The sequence below is a fragment of the Amphibalanus amphitrite genome, unplaced genomic scaffold, assembly GCF_019059575.1.
Source record: "Amphibalanus amphitrite isolate SeventyFive unplaced genomic scaffold, NRLGWU_Aamphi_draft 000224F_arrow, whole genome shotgun sequence".
NCBI classification, from domain to species: Eukaryota; Metazoa; Arthropoda; class Thecostraca; order Balanomorpha; family Balanidae; genus Amphibalanus; species Amphibalanus amphitrite.
The window spans coordinates 200,134-212,171 of record NW_024881719.1 but is presented as its reverse complement, the minus strand read 5'-3'; positions in this window follow the sequence as shown (position 1 = coordinate 212,171).

Sequence of the window (12,038 nt, the reverse complement as noted above, 5' to 3'; positions counted from 1 at the left end):
TGGGCGGCCAAGTTGGCCCATCACTAAAATGTAAACAAAAGACGCGTTTACATAGGGTTTGTTGCAAGCTTATATCTCCGTCCGTGATGTTGCAAAAGATACCAATGGTGCTGAACAATTTACAAAATGATCCCCTCTAAATATTTGAAGACCACTGCATCGAAATTATCGCCAAATTAACGAGCTAGAGCCTCGTCAAGTATGCTATGTAAACCGGGTTAAAGAGCAGCCTTGGGAAATTTCGCCAAGGCCGCCGCACCGCACTGTCGATTTCCACAAGACGGGCCTTGTCTGTTTTGTTTTTGTCTGTTGTTTTTAGGGCCTTGCAACAAGATTTCAGTGCTTGGCATTGAATTTGGATATGAACAAATTGAAGATTTGCTTTTCAATAAGACAGCAAGAGTTATCAACATTGCCAAAGTTATTATTTTGATTTGGGTGTGATTTGAATAGCTTGAGCTTGTTTGCTGATCATCAAATCTTGATTAATATCATTTAAATGTCAACAATTTTCAAGGGTAAATTTCAAGGGCCTAAGGTGCCCCTGCGAGGCCAGTGGTGCCCCTGCTATGTCTCGGGTGCCCCTGACAGGCCTATGGTGCTCCTGGAAGGACTGTGGTGCCCCTTGGCCCTGACAAGCCTGAGGTGCCCCTTACAGGCCCGTATTGTATTGTATTGTATTGTATTTACGATCATGGGCGATCCACACATGGCGTGGCGATTACTGCCCCGATTACTGCCCTCGCAGGGGCACCTTAGGCCTGTCAAAGACATCACATGCCTGACGGGGACACTTCAGGCTTGTCAGGAGCACCAACGTAGTCCTGTCAGGGCGGCACCAGCGGCCTAGCAGGGGTACCACGGCCTCGCAGGGGCACTATGGGCCTTCCAGGGGCACCACCGGCCTCGCAGGGGCATCTTGGGCCTGTCAAAGGGGTCCCCTTGACAGGACTACGTTGGTGCTCCTGACAAGCCTGAAGTGTCCGGGCACGTCAGGCACGTGATGTCTTTGACAGGCCTAAGGTGCCCCTGCGAGGCCAGTGGTGCCCCTGGCAATCCTGTGGTGCCCCTGGCAGGCCTGTGGTGCCCCTGACAGGCCTATGGTGCTCCTGGAAGGACTGTGGTGCCCCTTAGCCCTGACAAGCCTGAGGTGCCCTTGACAGGCCCGTAGTCCCCTTGACAGGTCCAAGATGCCCCTGCGAGGCCGGTGGTGCCCCTGAAAGGCCTGTGGTGCCCCTGAAGGTCTGTGGTGCCCCTGGCAGACCTGTGGTGCTCTTGCTAGGCCGATGGTGTTCCTGACAGGCCGGTAGTGCCCCTGTCAGGTCTGTGGTGCCCCTGATAAGTCGGTGGTGTCCCTGGCAGGCCTGTGGTGTCCCCGGGCCCAACGGGGACATGACCCGTGTGATCCCTCCCCCTTGGATCCGCCACTGGTTGGCACTTGGCACCCATGCGAATTCCAAAATACTGTTTTATTACGAGCGAGCGTGAAACGTGAACAGTGAAAAGTCAGCAAAAGGTGGGGGAAGGCAGTTAACGTTGCTGGCCCCCCATCCGAAAGTGGGGGACCATGGCCCCCTGCCCTCCCCCCTGTTCCTACGCCTATGGTGGCTGCTGAAGGCATCAGCACTGGCCGAGTACGGCTGCTCTGTGCCAGACGGTTTGTTTCTGTGGGTGCTGGCCCACTAGGTGTTCTGCATGACTCCGTCGAAAAAGGCGTACGTACTCGCCGACCTGCAGTTCGTGCAGCACTACGTGTTTGAGTGTGCGAGAGCCGCCAAGTGCTTTGTGCCGGAAGGCTGGCATAGGTTGTCGGTGTCCGGCGTATCGCATAGGTGCGAGAGCGGGCTCGTGCCGCTGGTGGGAGCTCCGCAACTCGGGCCTCGCGTTGAGGGCGGCAGGGCAGCCCTCGGACTTCCCCGCAAGCTTTTCCTGTTGTATTGTTTTTATTAAGACCAAGGCTGCCTGCAGTTGCTGGTTACCTATCAACTACCCCAAAACCTCTGTGTGTGCGAGTCTGTGGTGCTCCGAGATTCCGCGCCGGGCCGGGGGGGGGGGGGGGGGTGGTCTGAACACCCCCTTCTAACTCGGCTCCTGGGCCACGTAGCGACACGCGGTAAGCGGCACTTCGAAAGAACGTCCAAAATAAGGACGAAAACACTTCGGTCATTTTTTGGGTCAGGTCAAAGGTGAGGCCACCAGAGGTCACCAAAGGTAAAATGTTGACTATTTCAACATTTTGGAAACTGCCGACGGCTATCTCGGGAACCGATAGAGCTACAGCGCCGCGGAAAGGCGCATTCGATAGCCCTTTTACAGGCCTTTCTGAGTGTTTTTCTCAGATTTGACCTCAGATCAACGGTTTAGCCTTCAGAGGGCAAAAACTCCAAAAATAGCCGTTGTTACGAAAAACGTTTTTTTCGGCAATAACTTTTGACTCAAAAGAGCCATGACATTACTTTTGCCAGCATCGTGTTCCTCTCGTCGAGACGCGTCGAATGAACTATAATTTGACCTTGAAAGGTCAGCTTGAAAATTTGACCTCAGGTCAAGGTCATGACCTGACCGCGGAAAAGGTCATGTTGGATATCAGTCGATCCGCAACTTCGAGCCGAACACATCTAAGGCGTTTTCAGCGCTCTAGCACGCATCCATCAGACGTTATTAGCGAAAAACTGTTCGATTCTGTTCGTGACCCAAGATAACCTCGGGGACACAACGAGGGGTCACAGTTGCCATTTTCCGGTTCAGTGTGTCAATTTTCCCTACATCTCAATGTTTGAGAGTGCCTAGAATAGCGTTCGTGCAAAACAGACGCTTTTCATTTTTCTCCCATTGACCAGAAATTTCAATTTTCTCCCATCCCATTTTCTCCCAATTAGGCCGCAAAATTGACCTGACCCTAGGTCACCGATATCGAAATTCCGAGATATAGGTACATTTTATAGATAATGTTGCTCTTACCAATCGCTGAAAGTTTCAAGGCAATCGTTCAGTCGGTGTAGCTATGACGAGCATTCTTATTTTTTCTGAGGTGAGGTCACTTGGCGTGACCTGGTGACCTGACCTAAGGCGACCTGGGTCTGAAATTTTCACAACATGTGGGGAAAAGATGCACGAACAGGTGTGCCAAAAAGGGCGGCGCGCCGCCGTTTTTGAGATATCTGCGAAAAACCGCAGGGGAGGTGTTCAAACACCCCCCGGCCCGGCGCGGGTTAAGACGGTCCAGGCTGTCCCGAATCTGGCATAAACCCGGCTGAATCTGGGCTGCATTTTGCGGTCTTGACGGAGGCATCAGTTAACAAATACCGGAGAGACAGACCTATACGATATGATTGAGTTCCACGCAAGGAAGGTATACACAATAGTAATACACATATAGGTATGTAGCTACATTAGGGAAATTTGGAGTTGAATCCCATATACTGTCAGTTATGATAAATGATCATGCAAATGCAAATGACTGTAGTATACCTCCCAGATATAAACCGCTTCGCTCGATATCACTTTTTGTTTTGACATCGTGCGCCTCTCCTGTTCCCGCGCCGCCTCGTCTGTCTGCCTTCAGCCGACCGTTGCGGTGCTCCGCCTTCTCTGCTCTCATTCGAATGCTAATAAGCGGCCACCCAGCTCTTCTGCCGCGTACGGCGGGAGATGACCCGGGCCGGCGACCTTGGGGACCGGCAGGGGGAGGGGCGGAACCAAGGTCAGCTACCACACCGCGCGCCGCGCCGGCCGCCGCGCCGCCCCCGTTTTTGCGGGCGCATCTCACGTCTGATCTCGATTGCTGACCCGCGGCTGATGGGCGGAGCAGTCTGGCGGCTTCACGTCAGTTTACGTCAGCTGCCGGCCGGGGTGACGCTGGGCCGGGTTTTTGCGCGGACAGATTATAGTAGGGAGTGTTTGGCTAATGGTCAGGGCTCATTTGGAACGTGATGTATGCATGCATCAAACATGACGTCAAACGTGAAGTGTACTAAAGAGCAGGCCTAGTTGCTAGAAATGTGTGCTGGGTGTTGTTATGTAATGCATTTGCAATATGTACGAGCAAAGGTAGTAAGCACATACCATGTACATAAATAAGCATGTACATAAATCCCTACCTATTCACAACGTGCATCTCGGACAGAACAACCACGACACATTGCTATTGTATGTTATACGTTAGTGGCTTTTTTAGAAACCGCAATCACAAGCGCTGCAGATTACCTACCTACATGAGGATTCAATACAAGTCTTACAAAGGTTTTGACAATATACGACTTTGGGATCAACATTCAACATCCCTGCTGTCAAGTGCCCCCAACAATTCAAGCTGTGCCTCGGGTGTTCAGGGCAGTTCCTGAATCCTGACAGCATAAGGTCTTTCCTTGTGGCGTGCAGAATGGCAATAATGGATCTGGCTCTTATACATGCGACTGCATCTACCGATCGGCTATCGGAATAACAATTAGGTAACACGGTTATTTGATCCGGATAAGCGGTGGTTTCTCAGAATGCTCCTGGCGCCGATTTACCCTGAGACGCCCGTATATTCACACCCGAGAAGGAGGAGGGTGGTGATCACTGAGCACTGATCACGAGGAAATATGACCTGCTCTCAGGCTAACCAGTAGCCCTCTGTTTGGTCAGTTGTTATCTAAATAGACATGCAGAAGCAGGTTAGAGCATAATTAGCCAGTCAAAAATATGTGAGTGCTCTCCGTATATCAACGATGCACATTGTATGCAGGCATAACAGTCATTCTGGGAGATGGGTGCTGTAAGACGTCATCATGCTCCGAGTGCTAGTCTCCTGCTCAATGGCCTCTTTGAACAGCGTGAATGTCCGGATGTCAAATGCAAATTTATTGGAATGAAGTGGAATGCATTACAAACCACCCCTGAGAGCCATCTCAAACAGATTATTCGAATTATGACCGCCACCAGCCACAGCAGTTCCGGGTGACCGCCAAACCTAGCGACGAATTATGCTTGCTGAGGCGCGATGATTACAGGTTGAAAACTATAAATCGAACGTTACGCGTCTTGCGTGAGGTAATACATACATAGCATTTCCTCGGTTGGTGACGCAATGCTAGTGTCTGGCTCGAGGTGCATTGTCGGATGCATCGGCCACAGGTCGCTTGAATCCAGTACTCGTAGAGGTGCGGACTTATGCTGTGTTCTTTAGCGCGGCAGCTAGGCCGTAGACGGTGTTGTATAGCAGTTGTTGTCCTTGGGTCATGACACACTAACGATGGTGAGTGGTTAGTACTTAGTACAATTATATGCCATGAGTCAGAGTGAAGTGGGTAAGGCAAAGTGTTGTCTGCTTCAGAGGGACAACCGTTCAAAATATAAACAAAAATGTTTTTGCTACATTACAAGCAAGAACACAAAGGTTGGATTTATTACGAATTATGTAATTTCATGAGAAGATTTACAGTCCACAGCAGAAGAAATGTGCGGTTTCAGTCATGGGTATGTTCTGCTTCTGAATCTTAGGAACGATTAGCCAAACTACAATGAAACTTTGAATGTAGCTTGCATGTATCGTCACCCTTGCAGCTGCAACCTTAGCTATTGGCCCCTTCTTTTCGATCACTCCGCATTAAAAAATCGTCAGTGAAAGCCACCAAATGAGATTGGTAAAACCGCACATTACTTTAGCGGTGGGCTGTACGTTCTAGCTGCGCAGTATTTTCACAACTTCACCAGCCATTTTTGCAAGTGATCCTTCCTGCGCATTCTGACCCGCATCAGCGCGATGGCGAAAGCACAATTAGCCACGGCTAAGGGTAATGGGCAGCAATTACCACCCAAACTGCCAGTGTCTGTAACCTCTTTCCATCCACCTGTGAACATCCATCCGTTACGGCCTGGGCCGGGTGAGACCGCGACCGCTTACAGGTGACCTTCGCCGTGTCCATCCTAAACATGACCTTCGGGTCGCGCTGTGTTAGTTTAGGGGTTCGAACCAGACCCACACTCTGCACTGTATAAAGGGGGGCATTCCACGATAGATCGTACCAGGCCCGTCACCCTCATCTCTCAGATTTTAATGAAAATTGGTCCTAGGGGTAATCATAGGCCCCAAAGACGCCTGGCAAAATATCAGACTTCTCAGATCAAAACTTTTTGAGTTATATTGCATTACATTTTTTTAACTTCGGTATGTAACGGTGATTTTGATGGCCTATAACTCAAGAACGGGTTAAGCAACCAACAAAAAGTAAACAACACTAAGCTTGCGATGAATAAAAAATTAATATTACTATTTAAAAATTCCAAAGAAAAAATTTCATTGTTGAGCAAAAACCTTAATCTTTTTTCATGTACCTCTAATGACTTTTGGGACCAAAATTTTTCGCATTTTTATTTTTTAAAAATAAACTTCATGTCATTGCAAATTGACATGCAAAAAAATAGAAAGGTGTTCTTTCAATAAGTTCCTCATTTTCCCGCAAACAAAATGGGTTTCGGAGGGGTTGATACGACCCCAGCACGCCGTTTCGCTTCTAATAGAGCTAGAGCCTTGCGGAAAAAACGAGCGTGTGTGCCGTCACAAGTCGCAGCGATTGGTACCCAATTTTAAGGTCTTAGGTTAACCGGTAGCGTCTGAGGTCAGGTCACGTGACTGAAGTTCCGGGTTCGTTTTTTAGTAAATAACTTCGCAAAAAATGGCCGCAGAGCCGCGATTTTGGCATCATTGTGTTTGCCTAGCTCAGGTGCATCGATTGGTATACTTTTTGCTAGGGTGAGGTCAACTTAAGTTGTTGACCTCGGGTCAAGGTCAGGTCAGAGCCCCTCAGGTCACGAAGCTGGGCAAAGGGTATCATATGGCATATCATTCGATTCGGAAGGTCTTCCGGAGTCCATTGGTGGCTTTCCCGACTCTCTAGCTCCATTTAATCGGGAGTTATTGACGAAAAACTCGTACGACCCTGGTGACGTCATAAATGATGTCACGCAAGGTTAACAATGCAAAATTAAAGCATTGGACTTTGCAAGGAGTGCATGAAATCACGATACCATGTACGTGGGATAGTTTTAGATCATTCTCTGCGCCAAAATTACAGTTTTTTATAGTTCCCCATTGATTTATAGCAGTGATGTCACGTGACCGCCTTGACCTCATGTAACCTTGAAAAATTCCCAGATGTACAAGTTGTGAGACCTCTGGAGGACACCATGTATGCGTTCTGTAACTTTCATCTCGGACAGCTATGGTCATTGGTAGAGGTGGCAAAATGTGAACCCGAGGACCCGGTCCAAAGAACCAGTCTGGATCCATATGGGTCCAGACCGGTTCCTGGAAATTTTCTGACGGGTCCAACCGGGTCCTACCATAAACTATACATCTTGCACACTACACATTATTGCAAAATATGAAGTGAATGAAGTGAATGTTTCTTTGCACACAGTAGCTCATGAGTATTCCCAGTGGGAAATAGGCTGTTATACATGATGCAACTAATGATTACTACAAGAAGTTTGTATTAATTGACTTTTGGGGACCGGGTCCAACTGGTTCCGATTCCAACTAAGACCGGGTCCGACTGGTTCCAGAAATGTCCAGCTGGGTCTGGTTCGAGTCTGGTTCCCAAAATTTTCATCTTTTGCCACCTCCAGTCATTGGCGTCCACGGGTGGAGAATTGTGCTGGACTGGGGGTGCTCGAGCTCTCCCAATTCCACGCCGGCTTGGCTTTGGAGCCGCGGCAGGCGGCGCGGGTCAAGGTCACCGCTAGGCGGCGGCGGATTTGCTGCGCCCGAGCACCCCCGGCTGACCACAATTCTTATGTTGGCGTCCAAAATAATGTCAGAACCAAACAGCCTTTTTCACCCTCGCGCTTATAGGAAAGAGGGTTGGATGAACCCTGAAAATTCGTGTAAGCTCCCCTCCCGAAATCACTATTCGAAACCGTTATCGTGACGTAAAATAAATACATTTATAGAAAGAACACCTTCCTAATTTTTTGCATACTTCTTAACAATGAGCCAAATATTTTTTTAAAGAAATAAAAATTCAAAAAAATTTGGTCCCAAAGTCCAAAAAATGCAAATGAAAGAAAACTCGATATGTCATATATCAAAAATAGCGTATTTTTCAAAATTTCAAAAATACATATTTATCTCTGTTTCATTGCAAGTTCAATGCTATATAACATTTGGCATTTGAATAATCCGTCTTAGAGTTACAGCCCGCCAAACTTAGCGCTGCAAAGCAAGATCCAAAAAATGTTATACACCATAACTCAAAAAATACTTATCTGATAAGCCTGAAATTGTTACAGGTGGATTCACAGCCCCTGATTACCCCTGAGACCAATTTTCGTCAAATTCCGAGAGATGAGGGTGTCAAATTGGAAAAAAGTGGTACGATCTATCGTGGAATGCCCCAAGGATATAATTCGTCCAGTATTCGTCCCAACGAAGCAACAAACGGTTTTAAATGGGGAGCTATGAATTCACTTAATGGTGTGCCATAATTAGGGCCCCACTGGTGCACTGGTTTTTAATAAGTGTTGTTAGTTGCCATCACCCACACCTTCGGGGCCCACCGATCCCCTCTGGCACAACTCAATCACTGCTTGTTTGACATGACGGCCTCGATTTAGCAGCTTTGACCCGCGGGCTAGACTGATGCGGTGGAGACGGTGGCATAGCGACTCGCCATAGCACTGCCACTATGCATGCAGCATGCAGCATGGGGTGGCTGTGTCTATGTTCCAACTGCGATATTAAATATTAGAGATGTCTCTAGTTATTAGAGTACCCACACTTTTGGACATTCCTTTTGTTCTTATAGCAGCCAAAACGATGTGCTCGTTCAGGAACTCCACCGTCATGCGCTGAAGCCACGAGCTCGGTCGTCTCATTTCCCGAAGAGCCGACCTCGCTTCGTTAACGCCTGCCGCTTTGGTCCGGAAGCGACCGGGTGCGAGCGGATCGTGACTGCGCGCGATCACTCGCTGCAGCAGATGACGTCACGCGCAGACCCCCTGACCTGACCTCGACCCCTGCGGCAGTCAATGGTGGGTCGACGCGCACGGACCGATCCCACGCGGTCGGCTGCCGACAGCTCTGGGAGCACACCCATGGCAAAAGAAACCAATGTAATTCGCGCGGAAGCTCACAAAGAGGGATGCCTTCCACGGCTGGGAAACTCTATGTTTATTACAGAGTAAAACACAACAGGCAGCGGCTCAGCCATGAGAGATTAATATTTTGTGTTGACGTTAAGAAGGCATGTCTAAGTGTAGAGGTAAATCGTCAGGGCTCCCCAGTCCCCTGTAAACTGACAGGCAAATGACATGCTTGGTGTTTTGAATTATTGCAAGACAGGAGTCCCACGTCTGCTGGTATTATACCAGACACCGGAGACTAGTCCATGGCCAGGCTCGAGTCAGTTCCAGACTGGAGAGTGTGATGGTCAGGAGGCTGCATCAGTCAGACTCGACTCAGTTCCAGACTCGAGAGTCTGATGGTCAGACTCGATAGTCTGATGGTCAGACTGGAGAGTCTGATGGTCAGGAGGCTGCATCAGTCAGACTCGAGTCAGTTCCCCTGAGGGCAGGTTCTCAGTGACTTCAATCTCGGAGTGGGCCGGATGCTCGCCCCGACAGCCGGAGCTGCCCCGGGCGCCGGCCGAGAGAGCGTGGGCGGTCTGCCGGGCGCCTCCCCCGCCCCCGTCCCCGCCCAGACGTGGGGCACTCCGCTCAGCATCTGAGGGCCCGCTCAGAGGTATCCGCGCCCCACCAGCAGTTGGTTTTTGCAGCCGCCGTTATGCATGCTAAATGTCGATTGCGTGCTGGATAGCTGATACTTTGCCGTTTTAATGTGTGTTGACTCACGCGGTGCGCGATACCTGCAGAAATTGAGTTGACGTCGGCGGGAGTGTGCAGTGGGCGGTTGGTCTGGTTTGCGGCCGGGCCCCATGATAGCGTGCAAGGTCAGGGCACCTCCCGCTGGCAGATCGTGTCCCGGCCGTGATACCGTGAAGTGGCTTCGTGGCTCTGCGCCGGGCTCCTTGCCCGGCTTCCCGATAGGTTGTTTACAAAGGGAGTGATAGCTAGTGTTTTGGGTGGTGTATCTCACCTTGAAAATGAAGTGTTCTGCCTGGGCTGGACTTGGATATGGCTAAATCTCTCAATCATCTATACGGCTAGGAAACATCCTAATAGCAATAAAGCACTGTGCCATCCGTTTCCTTTTTTAGAAGACAGCAAACCATCACCAATGTACTGGCAAATCGCCTGTTGCTCTAGTTAGTGTGACCCCTTTCAATGTAAATAATTACATGTTTAATTTTGCAAAACCCAAAGGCGATGTAGGTACTAGGTAGGTACTTACTTTTGTGCAAATGAATGTAAACCTTTGTGCGATCAATAATATAAAACACTTTCGGTACAGCTTTAACGACGAGGAAGTATAAAGCCAATAGATATATAGGTACTTGTCTTATATATTCCACGCAAGCGTGTTCCATCATTTCTTTTATTGTCATCATTAATTGACAAATATTTATCCTTCGATAAGACATTATCGGAAAATTGAAAACATGAAAATTGATTGACATTTCTTTCCGCTTCTGGGTGTTTTGTAGCTCCTAATGACTAAGGCGAAACGCCACAGAACTGTCTATTGGATATATTGGCCTCATTCGCTTTGGCTTCAGGCTTCGTTATTTCGGACAATGGACGTGAAATGGCTGTCGATGAAAACAAGTTTTCCTTTCGTTCACACTACGCCTGAACCGATCGCCTGCGTCAACTTGTTCTGAAGCCTGAACTCATGGAGCTTTGTCCCGTTTAATCACATGTCAACGTGAATTGGATGGATCTGCGTGTGTCAGTCTTTTTCCCGCGCCTGATATTGATGGTAGCAATACATCTGCGTTGAACGGGAAAACGCACTTGACGAGCTCATTCACGAGCGTACAAAAGCAACGGTCTCGGTCCTCGGTTGCCCATGCATGCATTGCACATCGACACATGAAGAGCGACTGAATGGTTAACATGAATGGGATCTAGGTTGTGGGTCGTATCTTGGTCGATGAAGTAGACGGGTGTACCTATGCATCAACAACTGGCACCGAACCTGGCTCGGCTCTTCCTTTCACGCCCTATGACAGGCACGGTCTCGATACGCAGCTCCTCCAGGGCTCCGCAGACTACGCAGCCGACCGAGTGCTATGGCTGATGCCTCACTCACTGCTGCACCTCACCCGGAGGATGTCAGACCTGCGGGTGTCTGTCCTGTTCCGACCGCACTCCTCCTCTGTTGGAGCGAGTGACATGGAGGCAGCCGGGGGCCGCCAGGTCCTCTCCCGGTCCGCCCGCGCGCTGATCCTGTTGTTCCGTGTAGCGGCCCTCTCCGGCGGTCCCGGCTGCGGCTCCTCGCTCTACGCTGCCGCCCACTACGGCTTCAACACGCTCACCACCGTCCTGACCGTCTCCAAGCACGTCGGCATGGGCCTGTGGCTGCTGCGCTCGGGCAGCGGCTGGATGCGAGCCATCCTCACCTCCTACGGCTTCGGGACGATCGTGGGCGCCGCGTGGGCCACGCTGACGCTGACGTTCGCCCGCGGCCGGCGCCGCTGTGGCGCGCTGCTGGTTCGCCTGCCGCTGCTGCTGCGAGAGGAGGCCGAGCTGACGCGCCTCTGGGCGCCGGAGAGAGCCGCCCGCCGCCAGACCGGCTGGTGGCTGTGGCTGGTGGTCGTACTGCCGCCCCTGGCCACGATCTCGCTCAGTGCCACGGACACGAATCTGGTCAGCTCCTGCATGACGCGTCCCGACGCTGGCGGATGCGCAGCGGCAGCACTGAGGCGCATGGCGTTCACGATCACCTTTTCCACCTTTCAGCTCGTCCCAGTCAAGTTTCTGTTTGTCGCGAGGCAGCTGGAGGGTGGTATGGACGCACTAAACGCAGGCCTCGCCGGTGTCCTCTCGGAACCAGCGCACTGCCTCAGCGATCACATCCAGCACCTGCGCGGCTTCCAGAAGCTCCTCTCGGCGGCTCTGAAGGAGATGATGGCGGCGATGGGCGCGGAGCTGGT